At 40.5% G+C, this 19,006-nt stretch overlaps 1 long non-coding RNA gene across 1 annotated transcript in view; it reads left to right on the top strand.

The window, feature by feature from the left end:
* LOC135365617 (uncharacterized) overlaps window positions 1-19,006 on the top strand; it is a 78,648-nt gene that overhangs the window by 30,462 nt on the left and 29,180 nt on the right. Inside the window, exon 2 of the long non-coding RNA XR_010413764.1 lies at window positions 13,428-13,643. This is a non-coding gene — a long non-coding RNA (uncharacterized LOC135365617). The remainder of the gene's footprint in view (window positions 1-13,427; window positions 13,644-19,006) is intronic.

Below are 19,006 nucleotides of genomic sequence, written 5' to 3'. Positions count from 1 at the left end.
ATTTAAGATGTAAATGGAGACCACAGGATCCAAAACTGTAAGAACAGTTTGAGTTCAAGCAATTTGATAGTTTTTATAGCCATGTGCAATCTATCTCACAGTCTACTCTGCCATTTCCACAAAAAGCAGCCTAATACCAACTCCTCTTGTCCCAAACCAGGGCTGACATTCAGTTGGAATGCACAGTAAGCCATACTGATTTTGAAATACTGAAATGTTTCTTTTTTTTTTTAAAGATTTTATTTATTTATCAGAGAGAGAGAGAGACAGAGGCAGGCAGAGGGAGAAGCTTGCTCAGCAAGTCCCCCCGATGTGGGACTCGATCCCAGGACCCTGGGATCATGACCTGAGCCGAAGGCAGACGCTTAACTGACTGAGCCACCCAGACGTCTTGAAATATTGAAATGTTTCTATAAGGGTTCGTAAATAGCCACTGTCCAGTGCCCTCTGGGTGTCCCCTCCCTCCAACCAACCCAGCTGTTTCCTCCAGGCCCAGGACTTTTCAAGCACTCCCCACAATCCAGCCAGCAAAGAGGTGAAGCTTGGGACAGTAGGGGCCTTACAGGAGCTGCCTGGGTCCTACAACCAGCATCTGCCCCGGCTATTCAGCTTGTGAAATATTTTGAATTGTTATATCTACCTAAAAGCAACTTTCTCTTCCTGTGTAATTTCTTTCTTCGTGTCTAACTCCACTGTGGTCTGCATTAAAAAATGCACACTTGCTGGAATCTGGGTGCAGTGTGTCTCCGCCTGTCACCAGGTAGACTATCATCTCAGGCTGTTCTCTCCATCCGACAAGAGATGTGCTGCTGGTACTTCCTCAGGGAGCATCCCTAGAGCTTGCAATCCAAAAGGGAAGAGAAAACTCTACCTCCTAGCGTCAGTATGAAAAAAAATATTGTGGAGGAGGATTCTGATTGGCTCTGTTTGGGTCACATGCCAACCCTTGGACCAATCACCATGGCCAGGGCCATGGGATTTTATCACTGACTGCCTGAATCACAAATCTGTCCTGTTCAGACATCCATAAACTGTCTTTGGCAGTTCCCCCAAATCATAATCTTTGAAATGATTAGTTCCCAAATAAAGTAGAGGTGGAGAGGTAGTATATAACCTCAATACCTGACTTGCTTGAGTGTTGGTTTTGTAGCAAAAGACTGGCACAGCACGATGATCAGAAGTTTCTATCAACCATGTAAATGTTTATGAACATGTAAAATGCCATCTATGAAGCCCTCCCCACAAAGCTGAGGGTTTTCTCTTTCCTTTTGGGGTTTAATGAGGACGATAGTAATGCAATGCATTAAGTGCATATTTCTGGATTATACATTACATTTCCTTTTTTTCTCTTTTTTTCCCCCAAGATTTTATTTATTTATTTGAGAGAGAGAGAGAGAGCACAAGCAGGGGGAGCAGCAGAGGGAGAGGGAGAAGCAGGCTCTCTGCGCAGCAGGGAGCCCAATGCAGGGCTCAATCCCAGGACCCTGGGATCATGACCTGAGCCAAAGGCAGCCTACTGAGCCATTCAGGCACCCCTCCATTTTTTTTTTTTCTTTAACAAGTTAGCTCACGCTGCTCAGTATTGATATCCATCAACAGATGACACCGTTTCAAGAGGGGGTGGGATCACTGGGGACAATGTTGCTGGGATTTTTCTTTGATTCTGACCCTTTAGCTCTATCATTAGTCTTATTAGTACTATTATTATTTACATGCCACAAAAATGCATCTGTCTTGAAAAATATCTTTTTTTTTCCTTCTCCATTTACACAAACTCATATTCACAATGATTTTCCTCTCTCTCAGTTGTCCTGAGGTCACAGTAAGTTTCAGAGTTTTATCAATTTCCATAGGATCGTCAAACATCTGCAATTCATTCTCCACTTTTTCAAGACCTCACACAATTTTCGGACATAGTAGGTCCTTAGTAAATATCTATTAGCTGGCTCTCTTCTTGTTTTCGGAGAACAATGGAATCTTACCATTTTCTTTATAAAACATGAAGTGAGAAAAAAATAGAATACCAAAATAGAAACCATTACCAAGACAGCATAAGCATCATTTAGAGGAAAATTGTTTTTGCATAAAAAAGAAACTGAGTGTGCCCTGAGCTTCTCTTATAAGGGGACTCAACAAAGGAACAGAAAGAGCAGGGAGTAATAATGAGTCCCCATTTTGGATGTTGTGAACCATCTCTCTTCTCATTTAGCACTTCAAATTTAATCAAGTAATATACACAGTTCAAATAATGAGGCTTGATTCAGTCTTTATTATTGCAATTTAAATGGATTTTCTAGCAACTGCCCTTAAGACGGTAAGATTATTTTAAAAACCTCATGGGTTTTTTCAGTTTCTCTAATGGAGGGAATACAAAGTTACAGTAGAAAGTGATAGGAATGCCAAGGAGGAAGAAAATGTCGTGGGTAAAGCAATGTTACTTGATCATTTGTTCATTCAACAAACCTGCTGAGTGCTGCACATCGTAGCATCAGGGGCTCCACCTCACGTTAGCAGAACTCCAGTGAGTAAATAGCCTTGAACCTGTGACATGGTTAGAAAGGACTGCAAACATTCCTGCTCCCAGCCTGCATTTTACAGCTGAAGGCAGTAAAGTTCAGTGGTTTGGTAACTTCCTCAAGGTAGTCACAAAGCAAGAACTAGAATCCAATTCTCTTAATCTAATTCATTGTTCATTCCTATAGAAAATCATTTTTATATTTTAAATGTATTTCTGTTTGGTAAATTCTGGGGAAATCCAAATCACTTGTAAACTGACTGCTCAACCTCAGAATAACATGAAAACAATATTATACTTGCTGTTTAATGACCTTTCATATGCCACACCTGACCCTACCCTTAACCATAAAAGTATGTTAAATTCATAATATACCCAGAGTATAAAGGAGTCTAAGAGCTCTATGAAATAATAAACCTCTAGATTAGATTGAGGGGGATGGAGTGGGGAGAATGGAAGAAAGGAAAGAGATGGTCTTTGAAGGACAACACCATAGAGCTCCAACAGGGATACAGAATGGTGCTTCCACTCTGTATTATATACGGGGATAACCCCCTCCCAGGGCACCCTCTTGGGTCTGCCCGGTGACCTCCTATTCATCCTACCCGAACCCAGACCTCTGAGCCCTGACTCTTTTCATGCTCCATTCAGCCTCCCCTGGCCCTTATCCAGGTCACCCAGAGCTTGAAAATAAAATTTAAAAATTTTAACAGCCTTTTACAAGCCGCCATTCTCTCTATCCCAAACCCATCCCCATCACAGTCTTATCCTGCTTGTCCCAATGATGAACTCACACTAACTTTAACACTGTTTTACAACTGTTGATTCCCTGGTTAATTCTTATTTTTTATGTCCTGTGCCTTGAATAGTACCTGGCTTTAAACCAATCAACAAATATTTTTTCATCACTTACCATATGCTGGGAGCTGTGCTAAACTCTGGGGATGTAATAGTGAGCCTCTTTCCATGGGAGCTTCAACTCAGAGTGAAGACAGATAGGAAGTGCGGAGGGGATAGGCTAGGAAGAGGGAACACACAAAATAAACATCGTGAATGTCCTATTAATGAATATAGGAGAGAAAATAATGTCTTGGTCGTTGTGAAACACACATTCTAATAGGGGAAAAAGGTAAGTAAAGCAGAGTAAAAGTGTGTGTCTTCCCATTTAAACAAATAAATACCAAAATGGATCAAGAAGCAGTGAGAAGTCAGACGATGGGAGAGTGTCCCAAGTATGTGACTCTTAGCAGGACTACCCAGAGGGAGAAGGTGGATCAGAGGAAAGAGTCTGTACATAATCAGACTTAGGAGAGCAGTCTTAAAGACAACCACAAATCAAACGATATGGAGGAAGGTCTGGATGCACGGAGGACACAATGGGAGATAATTCAGACCCTAGGGGACTTGGTATCCAAGGCCAAGGAATGTAGATTTTACCATTTAGATGTTCTTCTATTTGTGTGGCACTTATTAGTGGGTCATGAAATCAACTCAGTGGGTTGTAATCAATATTTTGAAGGACTAGACTAGAAGAGAAAATGTGAGTGCATTTCCTGCAAAAAGGGTAAATTTGGGGGTGGTACCAGTTGTCTCAGTTGCATATATCTCTATATTTATTACAAATGGATATGAGTACAGGGATTTCTTATGGTACATCAGTCTTGACCAAACAGGTTTGAAAGTCACTGCTGCTGGTGATGGGGAATCACTGAACAATTTAAAGCAGAGACGAGATCAACTTTTGCCTTTAGAAAGATGCTGTGGTTCCAGTAAGAACAGATTTAAGGGGCAAGGCCATTTAGGAGATGGCTTTCGGAATCCAGAAAAAGGATATAGACTTGAGAATTAATGATAGATAAATCTGATGATTCATCTCTCCTCTCCATTCGCACTGCTACTATTCTGGCTTGGCCTTCATCATTTCTTTTGTAACCAACTCCTGACTCATCTAGCTACTTGTGTCCTTGACCATCTTATATCCATCCCTCACACCGAATTGAAGATGCATTTGACAATCCCACTCTCCTGCTTACAACACTTCAGGGACCACTTATTGCTCCATGTCTCAATCTTTCTGGCCAGCTTCAGTTCCTGCCTCTCCTCTTTGGGCTCATTTTCTACACATCCCATGTAGATCCTTGCCTCCATATTTTGGCTTCTGTCATCCTCTCTGCTGGAAATAGCTTTTCCATTTTAATTCACCTGGCTTCCTTGAGCTCAACCTTCAAGACTCAGTTTAACCTTACTTCCTCCAGACAGCTTTCCTTGATTTCTCCCAACTGGGCCAAATACGCACCCCCCCCCCATCTTTTTCTCACATGGCATTTTGTATAAAGCTCCCTCATTACATGGAGCATATAGCAAATATTAACCAAATATTCACCCAGTGCCAGGGACTGGGCTTACTTGTATCATTTCATTTCATCTTCACAAAACCCTGACGAGGTAGGTATTACTGCCCTGGGAAGGTGCAGCAAGAGTTGTGGTGTTTTCAGCCAACCAGTGTTGTTCTAAAGCTCATGCTTTCAATTGTTCTGTACATTATGCACTTACTACATTACGATAAACCACAAGCTCTTGGGTAAGTCTCTGAAATGCCGGCACCCTTGCTCAAAGATCATGCAAGCAACTGGGTTTCTTTGTGTCCCCACCACCCAGCAGAATGCCCAGCAGATAGCTGAGCTGGTGTGGAAACCTTTAAATGCTGCACGGTAGGCAAGCCAGGGAGGTCCTGAAAAGCGTCTGTTGGATCTGGCAATGAGGTTTATTGGCGTCTTGTTGAAAACTTGTTTCAGTGGGATGAGTCTCTTTGTCATGTTCTTCACTTTAGTCCCTGCAAATATTAGGTGGTCCATAAATATTGTTTACGGAATACGCTGCAACGGGCTGAGGAGTAATGTGAAGTGGCTTTCTTCACAAAGTGTGGCTAAGAAGGAAAGGAGTTCAGGTGGTGGTGAGAGAGTTTCTGGAACAAGGAAGTCTGTGGGTAAAAAGGGGGGGTGTTCTGTGTTTAGTTTGCTAGCTTTTTTAGAGATATTGTAAGAACGTGTTGAATGTGCTAAGAGACAGTGGCCAAGAGAGGGAGAGGTAAAAAAAAATATTAGAAAAGGGGATTTCTTGGAAGAACCAGGAGGGGAAGTTTCCAGAGCTCTGGTGAATGAGCTGTGGACAGACAGCTGGTTCTTCCCCAGGGGTCAGCCTAGCATCACCGTATTCCAAGCCTCAATTTTCATTTGCAAGGGAAATAACACATACTGTCCCTTAGATTTATTACCTGCAATAACTTTTTCCTGCTTCTTCTTTTTTCTTCTTCTTCTTCTTTTTCTTTTAATATTCTAAATCCAGGGAAGACCAATTCAAATCAAAAGGATCAGCCCCGTATCTTAAGGGACTGAGAAAAATGTTACTTCTATTTCAAAAGGAAGCTTTCTGTCACTGAATTCCTGAGCTTTTTCTATTTAAAACTTGATGGGGTAGGGTCTGGTGAGTGCCTCAACAGGGAGAAAGAGGAAGGGGATTTTATATTTGTGGAGCTGGAAGTATAGGGCAAAGGCCTTATTTGGTGTTGAATTCTCTGAGAACTTGCTGGGGTGGGTGGGGGGCCGGCTGACAGCTGTATGAGAAGAGGGAGCCCTGGGTGCTGCCCACTTGAGCAGCGTCATGGAGAAGGATGGAACTATGTGTGTCTTCTCTTTCCTTCCTCTTCTCCCAGTCCCCCTGGCCACCCTCCCCCAGACTCGGCCTGGGGAAATACCAGGTTAGACACTGAGAATCTAGAACAGGATGTAAGTACTTTGGTCAATGCTGAGAGAAGAGGACTGGGAAATCCCAAGGGCAAATGGCACAGGAGAATGGGGAATTCCAAAAGCCACTCAGTCTTCTCAGGGCGCTTGGCCTGGGGAGGTACTGCTGTGTGAGGGAAACAGTTACATAGAGCGTATTTATCACCTTGATGGAGGATGGTAGCAAAGCACATTAAGAACTATAAATGAATACTGTTGTCAAAAATAATCAAGCAATTCCTATTTTTATTGCCTACTATTTGTAAGACCATATGCCAGCCTCTGGGGAATTAAAAAAAGCCTAAGAAGCTGTTCTCACCCTTATGGTCCAGTTGGAAAGATGACATAGGCATAATAACAACCAGTGAGAATAAAAGTTCCAAGGTTTGGGGCGCCTGGGTGGCTCACTCAGTTAAGTGTCTTCCTTCTGCTCAGGTCATGGTCATGATCCTGGGGTCCTGGGATCAAGCCCTGCATCAGGCTCCCTGCTCAGCAGGGAGTCTGCGTCTCCCTCTCCCTCTGCCCCCCCATTCTCTCTCCCTCTCTCTCCCCTGTTCTCTCTCTCTCTCTCAAATAAAATCTTAAAAAAAAAAATTCTAAGGTTTCATGTAAGCAAATAATAAACACTACAGATATTCAAAGGAAAGAAAACTGTGATGACCCATATAGATCGGGTGAATAAATCAGATTACTACCACTGACCTTTTATTATGTCACTGTTACATATTTTTTTAAAGAAACCTATATATATATATCTTATATATCTTAAGATATATAAGATATATATATATATATCTCTTAAGATTTTATTTATTTATCTGACAGAGAGAGACACGGCGAGAGAGGGAACACAAGCAGGGGGAGTGGGAGAGGGAGAAGCAGGCTTCCCGCGGAGCAGGGAGCCCGATGCAAGGCTCGATCCCAGGACCCTGGGATCATGACCTGAGCCCAAGACAGATGCTTAGCAACTGAGCCACCCAGACGCCCTCACTGTTATATTTTAAGAGCCAAGCTGTGAAGCCCCCTCAGGCACCAATATAAGAGGGATTTGCTTCCAGGAGTCTTCTCTTGACTTACATTAATGTCATAACCAGCCCACTGGCAGGCACCTTCTGGAAAAGAAGGAGGTATGGAGGTCCCTTTTTATAACCAATTGAATTATCCAAATAATTCCCAATAGAAAACTCGATTGACTGTATCCAAATTGAAAGTAATTGTGGCATCATAGAAACAAAGTCCATTTTCTCTGATAAAAACACACGCCCCTCCTGGAAACTGCAGAGCTGTGTCCAATGTCAAGGTCACTTGGATTTTAAGGAAAGCACAGCTCTTCACTCCCAGAAAACAAAAGCAATGAGACAAGAATCATTTTGAGTTCACAAAGAAGTACTTGAACACCCTATAGGTTTTCTGCATCGGTTGATATCATAATCAGCTAAACCATTTTAAATTAAGAGTAATATCTGTTTACTATTACATAATAGGAAAAAAACCCCACAAATGGAAAATCCCTAGAAGCTGGCTAATAATCTCTTTAATCACATCTGACAATTTTCTAGTCTGAGGGATTATTGCTTTGGGATACCTTTTTTTTTTTCCTTCAGATAAAGAAATTAATAAAACCAGGGCAGACCGGATTTAACAAAGAGATTGGATTAAGATCTTATGTAAACCCTGTTGAGTAAGAGTAGCTGCACGGTTAAATGGCAGGGCCTTACTCTTTCACCCCGATGTCTCGAGAGAGAATTGCTTCGGAAAAAAAGTCGGAGGCAGTGGAGGGAATTCTGGCTTCGTTCAGGGTAAGGAGGATGTCTCACCTGGCCTATGTCTGTTGACAAGGCTCTCCCCCAACGGTTGCTGCGTGGCTCGGGATAAAACCAGGGCCCAGGGGGCCGAGCAGCCCGGGCTGCGCCTCACATCGGGCATTCACTTGGCTCACACACACAGCTGCCACCGCCTTCCCAGAGCCCTTGTGACTGGTCTCTAAGGAGCTCCCAGAGCCCCTCACGGCAGCTACCTCCCTCCCCCCACCCCAGCTGAGCCTGAGGGGACACAATAGGCCAGTTGGAGTGCCACCCCCTGAGGGGCAGAGGCAGTGGGGCTCCCCTCCGCGGTTTTGGAGGTCACCTTGCCCGAAGCCGAGGCCTGGGGGAGAGCCCCGCACGATCACTCACCACCCAGCCACTCTGGAGATGGAGTGAACATCATAAGCCAAGTCCTCAGTTGGGCCTGTAAAAACCACTTGGGAGGCTACAAAGCCAACACAATCTGTGAAGGAGTAGCCGGGAAGGCACATGGTGAAGTCAGAATAAGGACCCAGCCAAAGGAGATAAAGCATTTCAAGGGCTATAGCAGGTCGTGAATGACAGCAACAGTCCCACAAAACGGATCACTGTACCTATTTTTGTAACACCTTTCTCCCTGGTGCTTCTGGAAAAATGGAATATTTCTAAATTTCCCTCGCCACATTCTCTGGAGAGAGAGAGAAAGAGAGAGAATATCATGTAACCATGTCCCTAAGACTCAGAATGGGTTAATTTCTTGAAGGTTATTCGGAACCCTGGGGCTTTCTAAGGAAATAGCACCCCTACCCAAACCTCGCCCTCCTGGAATGTGTTAAGGCACAAAACACATACCTGCTCTTAGAAGACTTGAGTAAATCACATGTTTCAGTAAGTTTAAGTGAAATATAATAGATTCTAATATTCAAAGCCCCTTACCTTACAGAAATATGAGCTTAACCCCTAGCTCCAGCCAAGTCATTGGGTCTTTTCCCCCAGAAGACTTCAGGGGAAGATGGTTGTTTGTTTCCAGTCTCCATGTTTGCAGCTTGAATCTTTCCTCTGAAATTCAGACTTGAAGGTCCAGGTGCCTATCTGATAGCTCACTTTGATGTCCTAAAGCCTTACACCTCGGAAGTCTTTACTGTAAAGCTGCCTGCCTTCTCAGGGAGGCCTTCCTTTCTCATAAAATTACAGTAGAGCCCTCCCACCTCCAGTGATCCCGATCGATCCTCTCTGCTTCATTTACTACCTTACATACTATAATTCACTTACTCATTTTATTAAATAAATAACTTATGCCCTTAATAAATAAATTTATTCCCTTAGCCATAACTCAAACTCCATAAGGGAAGGTTTCGAGAATGGCTAGGTTATGCCTGACATACAGTTGGTCGTCAATAATGAATGATGAACGAGGGGCGCCTGGTGACTCAGTCGGTTAAGCATCCAACGCATGGTTTCAGCTCAGGTCATGATCTCAGGGTCGTGAGATTGAGCCCCGGGTCAGGCTCTGTGCTGAGCGCAGAGTCTGCTGGAGATGCTCTCTCTCCCTCTCCCTCTGCCCCTCCCGGCGCTGGTGTGGGCTCTCTCTCTTTCTCTCTCTTTAAATAAATGAAATATTTAAAAGAAAAAAAAAAAGAATGATGAATGAATGAATGAAAGTTAAAATGTTGAGAGCATTAGATTGTTTTTTGAAGAAGTTAGAAGATGAGGCTCCTGAGTGGCTCAGTCCGTTAAGCATCTGTCTTTGGCTCGGGCCACGGTCTCAGGGTCCTGGGATCAAGTCCCACATTGGGCTCCCTGTCAGCGGGGAGTCTGTTTCTCCCTCTGCCCCTCCCCCTACTCCTTCTCTCTCTCTCTCTCTCTCGCTTTCTCTCAAATAAAATCTTAAAAAAAAAAAGAAAATAAAAAGTTAGAAGAGATCAAATCATTTTATTTCTACTTCATGGAATTCTAGTTCGTACTTAATTCTACCTGGTAGAATAACTTCAGGGGGGTGCCTCCTGGGTGACTCAGTTGGTTGAGCATCCAACTCTTGATTTCAGCTTGTGTCCTGGTCTCTTGGTTATGGGATGGAGCACAGCATCAGGCATGGTGTTCAGCACAGGAGTCTGCTTGAGATTCTCTCCCTCCCTCTGCCTCTGCCCCTCCCCCTGCTCATGCGCTCTCTCGCACTCTCTCTCTCTCCCTCAAAATAAATAAATAAAATCTTAAAAAAAAAAAAAAAAGAATAACTTCAGGGGTCAAGTGGTGACCTTAAAGGTGTGAGGTCTATTTGACTAGGGTTTTGTTTGACAGCCTTGTTTATTTGTTTGCTTGGGGTGTTTTTGTTTTGTTCTTAAATTTAATTGCACTCCCCGTTTGCCATAGTCCCTACCGCTCCCTATGTTCATACACTGGTCCTAGGGTTTTACACATTTCCTGTTCCTGACAGCCTCTGAAGACATTGAGTTTGACAGCTTCTACCCTGGTAGAAATTGGTTCATTGAATTGCTTAAACCATTAGGTATAGTTTTAACCACATAATAATTTACAGTGTGTCTTTGGGCAAATTACTAATATCTTTGGGTTTCTTTCAACTCTGAAATTCTATAAAGACATCTATTGGTTATTTGACAGCATATGCTCAAGGTCATCTGAACTATTTTGGGTAATTCTTAGCTGGGCATCAAATGAAATGACAATCCTGTATGTGATTCTTAGTCCCAGTGATTTCTAATACACAACAGATCACTTAAGTTTATAGATCAATGTATACTTTGAATTGAGATATAATGTCTCATCCTTTGGTAAAACCAGTTTGTTTTTTCTATAACATAATGAAAACTTAGATTCAGTCACATGGACATTCTTCCATTATAAATTGAATAATTGTAAGACAGTATTGCATAAGATTTACTATAAATAACGTGGTCCATAAATTTAAGATTTACATTTCAAAATACCAAGATTCTTAATCAGTCAGGCCATATAAATTCATTTGAAGATAAATCTTTTTAAAATTCCATTCGTAGAAACCCCAAAGTTAAATCTACTTGGCAAAAGAGACATTGAAAGTAAGCCAGAATAAAAGATTGAATTTAAAATACAAGGTTGGCAACTAATCAAGAATGGTCACCAGACTTCAAGCTCAAAACCTTCTGAATAAGAGTAATAAAAAACACTTTCCATCTCTAATGAAATTTAGTACTTTTTAGATTGATCAAAAACACATTTAGTCTTGGGGCGCCTGGGTGGCTCAGTCGTTGGGCATCTGCCTTCGGCTCAGGTCATGATCCCAGGGTCCTGGGATGGAGCCCCACATCAGGCTCCCTGCTCTGTGGGAAGCCTGCTTCTCCCTCTCCCACTCCCCCTGCTTGTGTTCCCTCTCTCCCTGTGTCTCTCTCAGCCAAATAAATAAATAAATAAATAAATCTTAAAAAAAAAAAACAACACACATTTGGTCTTAACATCAGGAAAAGAGATTCTATTGTAGTCTCAAACTTTTAGAGTTTCATTTAGACTTTCATTAATGAATCAAATAAACACTTTGAATATACCTACTAATATGTTAATGGTACCCTGGAGTGCAAGAAATACTGAAGGATACCTCCCAAATATTAACATTTGGATGGTAAACTCAAAAAGATATTTTAAATGGCTACTGAAAGGAGTACCTATAAATAAAGCAATTAAAAGACACATATGTAACCAAAGGAGGAAATATGATGATTTTAACTGTTAGAGATTCTTATAAACTTTAAAAGAAATTATTCTTGGGGTGCCTGGGTGGCTCGGTCATTAAGCGTCTGCCTTCGGCTCAGGTCATAATCCCAGGGTCCTGGGATGGGTCCTGGGATGGATGCATCTGGCTCCCTGCTAGGCGGGGAGCCTGCTTCTCCCTCTTCCACTCCCCCTGCTTGTGTTCCTGCTCTCACTATCTCTCACTCTGTCAAATAAATACATAAAATCTTAAAAAAAAAAAAAGAAATTATTTTTTGAAAAATTACACTGTAAAAAGAAGGAAAACTAAAACACCTGTAATCAATGAATATAAGAATGAATATAACAGTTTTTATTTTGCCTGTTACTTTCTTGCTTTGTCTGTAGGTAGTACATATATTTTTACATTTGTAATTATAGTGATTGAACAATTCTGTATTTGGCTTTTTTTTCATATAATTATGTTCTAAGCATTTTCCATATTGCCAGAGTCTTCATATTTATTATTAGTGATAGCATAACATTCCATCAAATTGCTCAAGTCTTCCTTTGCTATTGCAATTTTAGTTTCTTCTCAGTCTATCCTTAAAATATTTAATTGTAACATTACTATAATTCAGTACTGTCATTTTATTTCTTTGTTCTTTTGGTATATGCTGATTTCACTAATTGGGTTAAATCCTCAGGAGTTTCAAAGATCATGGAGACACATGTTAAATCAAGATACATTTCAAGCATTCAGTGACCACAAGTCTTATAGTGCTGTGATGCTTGTTAAAATTCCATTCTCGTAAAGGAATAGATTCTGGAATCAAGGTGACTTTGCTCAATACCAGCACTGTGTCTTGGGAAAATTTGCTTCAGCTCTCTGTGCCTTTGTTTTCCCATCTGTAAAATGGGATTAGTAATACTAAAATTGTTCTGAGGATTAAACAAGACAATGGGTGTCAAACATTTACAACAATGCCTTTTATATTTAAAATGCTATAGAAATAATATCCCTTTTCATATTAGAAAAGCTTTATATATTCTTTGTGCCTTACAGGAATTCTACATGTAAACAAAACAAGTGGTGAATTTTTAAATTTTAAAAACAACTCTGAGATAATTTCTTAACCAGAAGCAACTTCTTTTATAATCAAGTTTTTGCAACAGTGAAATATATGTCAGTTCATTTAGCAGCAATTGGGCCCTAAGCTAGCAATCGTAGGTTAGTGTTTCCTCTGGTAAGAATAACTAGCAATTCGTCTAAGACATTTGTGAATCATTCTGTCAGCATAATCGTAATAGTAAGAGTAAAAGTAAAATAGTCACCATCTACTGAACACTATGTGCCAGGCAAAACAATTGGGCATTTAAAAACATTGTAAAATCTTCATGACAACCTGGGAGGAAATATTATTATCCCAATCATTCCCAGACAGGGAGACAGACTCGGCGAGATGAAATGACCAGCCAAAACCCACACATGCCTAAAAAGCGATTGGTCCTAATTGACCCATTTGGATTGTATTAAGACTTGAAAGATGGAGAAGTCATGAGACTGAGTTCTCCCTTTATGAGTATCCATCCACCAAGTTTCCCACTGGAGTCCCATTAAACATCACAGGAGGTAAAATGTATTTTCTCCTTTGTATGTTGTAGGTACGAAGATGGATCAAGAGCCCAATGGTCAGTGTGGACAAGCATCAGAGTCCCAGCCTGAAGTATACAGGCCCCTCAGTCATGCACATCCCTCCAGGAGAGCCAGATTTTGAGTCTTCCTTGTGTCCAACGTGCCTGGGAGACCATGCTTTCCAAAGAGGTGTTCTCCCTCAGGAGAAAGAGTCATGTTCATGGGAAACTCAATCCGGGTGTGAAGTAAGTTCATTTTCCTCTGGATCCATTACCCTGAAAGGATTCTAGGCCTTTGTTTTTCTAGTATTCATACCACAGTATGCCAAAAAAACAAAAACCAAAACCAAACATATTTAATACACATGTATAAAGCTTCTGAGGAAGATACAGAATGTGACATTTGCTAGCCCACTGTACTAAATTTGGGGGTTGGGGGGGAAGGGGAGAGGGAGAACCTCAAGCAGGCTCCATACCCAGCATGGAGCCCGATGTGGGGCTTGATTCCACAACCCTGAGATCATGACCTGAGCTGAAATCAAGAGTCAGATGCTCAAATGACTGAGCCACCCAGCCATCCCAGTACTAATTTTTCTTAATAGCCTTTATTAGAAAAATTTTAGCTTCACAGCAAAATTGAATGGAAGGTATAGAGATTTCCCATGTACTCCCTGCCCCCACACAAATATAGCCTCCTCCACTCTCAACACTCCTCACCAGAGTGGTGTATCTGTGCCAACTGAGGAACCTATGTTGACATGTCATCACCCAAAGACCATAGTTTGTATTAGGGTTTGCTGTTGGTGTTAAGTTTGGACAAATTTATAATGACATGTCTCCATTTTTAGAGTATCATATAGGGCAGTTTCACTGCCCTAAAAATCCTCTGTACTCTCCCTGTTCATCCCTCCCCTCTCCTATACCCTGGCAACCATTGACCTTTTCACTCTTCACGGTTTTGCCTTTTCCAGAGTTGGAATATGGTTGGAATCATACAGTATGCTGCACTGACTTTAATGCTGTTCCAAGACTGATACAACCATATTTTGGCCAACTAGAAATCCTTCATAAGTTGTTTGATCACACAGAGATCAATTCTTATATAATGCAAAAAATATATCATAACCATCATCGACAGGTTTGTAGCCTTCACTGAAGTATTTATCTCAATCTGATTTGACCCACAAGAGAGCACTATATCAACCCATATTTCACTATTTTTCCCATATGTAGTCCTCATATTATTTCCTGTATACTCAGATTTTTCACTAAGACTTAATTTATCCTACTCCGCCAAGAGTTTTGTTTATTGTTTTTCAATTTTGTTAATCCAAGGAAGCCAGATAACTGACTTATCTTGCAGGTTCTAAGATTTCAAAAATTTAAGATTGTATTTTTCACTTATAACTCAGTTGGGCTTATATTTATTTTGACTTTTTAAACCCTTAGATTAAATGCTTATGTTATTTTTATCATCTTATTAACATAAAACCACAAATTAGGAAGACAGTACATGTTATTACAAAGTACAATTAATTGCAAATCATCTACCAATACATTATTTTAGAACAGCGCATTATAAGATGATAAATGTTAATAACTCCTTCCGGCTTTTTGTTTTTCCTGAAGGAAATGTTTTCCAGAGATAAAGGAATCATTTTAGCTGCTAAAAATGCTTGACTCTGAGTTCAACTCTAGGATATGCAATGTCTCAGAATCTGTTTCCTGCCTACTTTCTAAGGTTACTGGAAAGATCAAATGAGATAACACATATAAACTATTTCATAACCTAGAAAGTGTCATGCAAATAGAAATCATTATTACTTAACTTGCTGATTTACATAGTAGCTAAGCCTATGAATCTGTAACACTAAATTAGACCTCCATGACTAGGTTAGCACTTTGCTGATCTATGGACATTTGCCATGGCGCATTTGTTGTTTAGCTAGACACTGGCTCAACTCCAGGTTGACCATAGAAGGGAATAAATAGATTCTAAATGCAAGGATTGGCAAACTTTTTCTGCAAAGGGCCAGAGAGTAAATGTCTTAGGCTTTGCAGGCCATTTAGTCACTGTCATTTCTGTTCAGCTCTGCCCTGTAGGGAAAGCAGCCATAGATAATATACAAATGAATGGGCCCAACTGTGTTCAAATAAAAGTTTTTATTTACAAAAACATGTGGCTGGTCCACCAGCCTTAGTCTGCAGACTTTTAGACTCTTAGAGTCGAAAAGAATTTGCCAACTCCTTAGAGTCTAAAGAACTATTCATAACTTAGAGGTAGAAAGAGGGCTCTAGAAATCCTACACAGAGCACAAAGGCCTAGTACTAAATGTTTACTTGAGGGCCTGGTATATGGCCCATTTGTTAGGAGCTAGGGATAGATTAATGAATAAATGGAATTCCATATAAGAGGAAACAATAAACAAAGAGCTGGAAGGAATTTAAGGCAACACTGTGATTCATCCTTTTGCTTTATCTGGAATAATAGGTGAATCATTCTCCGATTTACAATGGATAAACTGGCTCTGACTTTGCTGAGCTTTTTTCTTAAGGTCACCACAAATCAAGAAGACACTTGATATGTTAACAATTTAACAATGAACCTACATTTTGGGTTCCTATTGGGATTAAACCATGAGACAGTTCCTTGAGAAGGCACCTCTGCCCTTTCAGGAAGTGGCCTTGTGTGATAAGATGGAGAGGCTGTTAGATACATGGGCCTAGTAGCAAAGACTCTTAATTTTTTCCTCTGACAACTCCTGATGTGGATAATTTTAAGCAAGTCATTAATTCATCCTTCCCCTTCAGTGTTCCCTCCTATGAAAATTGAGATTATTCACGCTCGCCATCTGGTCTTTCCTGGGTTTTTTAAGTAATTTGAGGATGAGATGGGATTTTTTAAAATATTTTGTAAGTGTAAACTTATGTGCAAATAGTGTGCTGGAGTCAAGCAACCCACATTCTGATGCCAGCTTTGCCACAGTCAATATACAAACTCGAGCAAGTCACAAAACCTCTCAAACATATGATGAGCCTGACCCAATTAACTCTAAAGCCCTTTTTAGTCTGAAATCCTACAGTTGGAATTTGATGATCTATAAATGAAAATAAACTCTGTACCTGGCATGAAAAGATAAAACATAGAAAATGAGGTAAGAATGTTTTAAATAAAATAAGAGAGCACATCAAATGCTAGTCCTTTAAGAATATAGGGGTGGGGGGTGGGTTCTGACTTTAAAAATAGTACATTCTAGGGGCGCCTGGGTGGCTCAGTTGGTTAAGTGTCCGACTTTTGATTTTAGCTTAGGTCATGATCTCAGGGTTATGGGATCGAGCCCCATGTGGGGCTCCACACTGAGCGTGGAGCCTACTTAAGATCCTCTCTCTCTGTGCCCCTCCCCCCCACTCATGCACGCACTCTCTCTCTCTCCTGAAAAATAATAATAATTCAAAAAATAGTACATTCTAAATGCTACTTTTAATGTCCAAAACTTGGTAAGAGTTGTATTGCAGCTAGTTTGTGCCAGGCTTTGCCAATAGTCTAGTTAGTGGCTTATAAACATGTTTCTCCCATGGAAGAAACTAGGATATATGTATTGCCAGTAAGTCACCCAGAAGAATAACAATATTGTGATGTTACTTGTAGTGCTGTCTAAAATGGACTGTTTACACGTTAAACAGACCTTTATGGAAATGGGATGGTAAGATGATAACACTGAGCTCTGCAAGCTATTACTGAGTAATACATGCTAGTGGAACTCAAGCTGTAGCATTTCAGTCTGAAATCAACTTTTGGGCCATAAAGAAATGGAAACCAAAGTAGCTTTTCAATGGGTGCATGCTGACTAAACATATTCACAGACTGTTCTGTACCATCTCTCTCACAGCACCTTCGACATCCAGATCAACTAAGCTGGAAGGAAAGGAAAGGACTGTTTTAGAATAGGGATAGGGAAGGAAATCTAGAATAAAGGAAAGCATAGGACTGTTCAAGAAGGCAGCCTAAGCATAAAATGTCCTCTCTCCTTCCTGCCTTAAATGACAGGAAAACACACACACATACGCACACATTTTAATTTATAATAGTGCTAGAAAACAAGGTATGCCGTTGTATAAATGAGAGACAATTAAGAATCTCTGAAAAACAGAAGGCAGGTAGGATTATGAAGTCCATGAGGAAACCACAGTCCAAAAGGGTCACATCAAAGAACCACTCCAACAGATGGGAACACTGCAAGCCTACGTATTCGGAAAGGACTCAGTAAGTTGGAAAATAAAGATGTTCTGGGCAGGGTCTAATAAAAGGAATGTAGTTTTAGCAATATAAATTTTAGACAAAATACAATCTAAGACAAAAAAATTTCAAAAAAACAAAGAGGGATATTTCACATTGATGAAAGATATCTGCCAAGAAGATAAAACATTCACAAACCTGGGGCACCTGAGTCACTCAGTTAGTTAAATGTCTGACTCTTGATTTCGGCTCAGGTCATGATCTCAGGGTCATGATCTCAGGCTTTTGAGATTAAGCCCCACGTCAGGCTCTGTTCTTAATGGGGAGTCTGCTTGAGATTTTCTTTCTCCCTCTGCCCCCCCCCACATACATGCTCTCTCTCTCTCTCTCTCAAATAATAAATAAATAAATCTTAAAAAAAAAATTCACAAACCTTTTTGTACTTAACTACACAACGTGGAGGTCTTTAAAACAACCACTAATAGAAATACAAGAAAAATTAGTTGATTCGTGTCATGGAAATTTTTATCATACTTCTAGAGTCTTTCGAGAAGACTAAAAATATGTAAGGGTAGAGGATTTTAATAAAACAATTAACCAAATATGATTTATGTGGAAATCTGTATCTAATAAACAAAGAAAACACATTATTTTAAGCATACATGGAACAATTGCATAAACTGACCACGAATTGGATCATGAAGCATATCTCATCAAATTCCAAAAAGCAGAAATCACACAGGCCACACGAGCTGATTATAATTTGGTAAAATTAGAAACTAACGACAACACGAGAGCCAACTGCCATCCCCGGCCAATCCTTTCACCTAGAATCCACGAACACCCTACTATTAACTCTGGGTTTACTTAGAAAACGAAAAAAGGAAATTAAAATCGTTTAAGTGCTTATTCCACCACCAAGAAAATGCAAAATGAAACAATGAGATTGTATTTCCTTTTAATCCATCAGATTGTCAAAGGGTTGAAAAGACGGATAATGTCATAATGGTAAAAATATGGGCCAAATGCTGCTGGTAGAAGTTTTTTGGCAATGTTCCTCTATTAAAAATTTTAAGATCTCATACCTTTTAGTTTAGCAAATCTGTGTGTCCACATCTAATACATTCTCGCTTATGTAATACTGGGGATGGGTACAATGATAACCATTGTGATGTTGGAGATGGTAAAAAAAAAAAAAAAACTGGGGTGGGGGAACATCTGCAGGTAACAAAACTGTAAACTCAGAGGGAATTGTTGATTATGGCATCTCCATATTGCAGAACAGTATGCAGCAGTTAAAAATGATGTCCATATGTACTGATATATCCCAACTTATATTAAGTTAGGAAAGCAATTTGAAGGTGAATATATA

The sequence above is a fragment of the Mirounga angustirostris genome, unplaced genomic scaffold (genome assembly GCF_029215605.1).
Source record: "Mirounga angustirostris isolate CCGP_5_RB_7025 unplaced genomic scaffold, mMirAng1.0.hap1 SCAF_8, whole genome shotgun sequence".
NCBI lineage: Eukaryota > Metazoa > Chordata > Mammalia > Carnivora > Phocidae > Mirounga > Mirounga angustirostris.
Note: the sequence above shows the minus strand (reverse complement) of the source record. Positions and strands in the feature narration are given on the sequence as shown.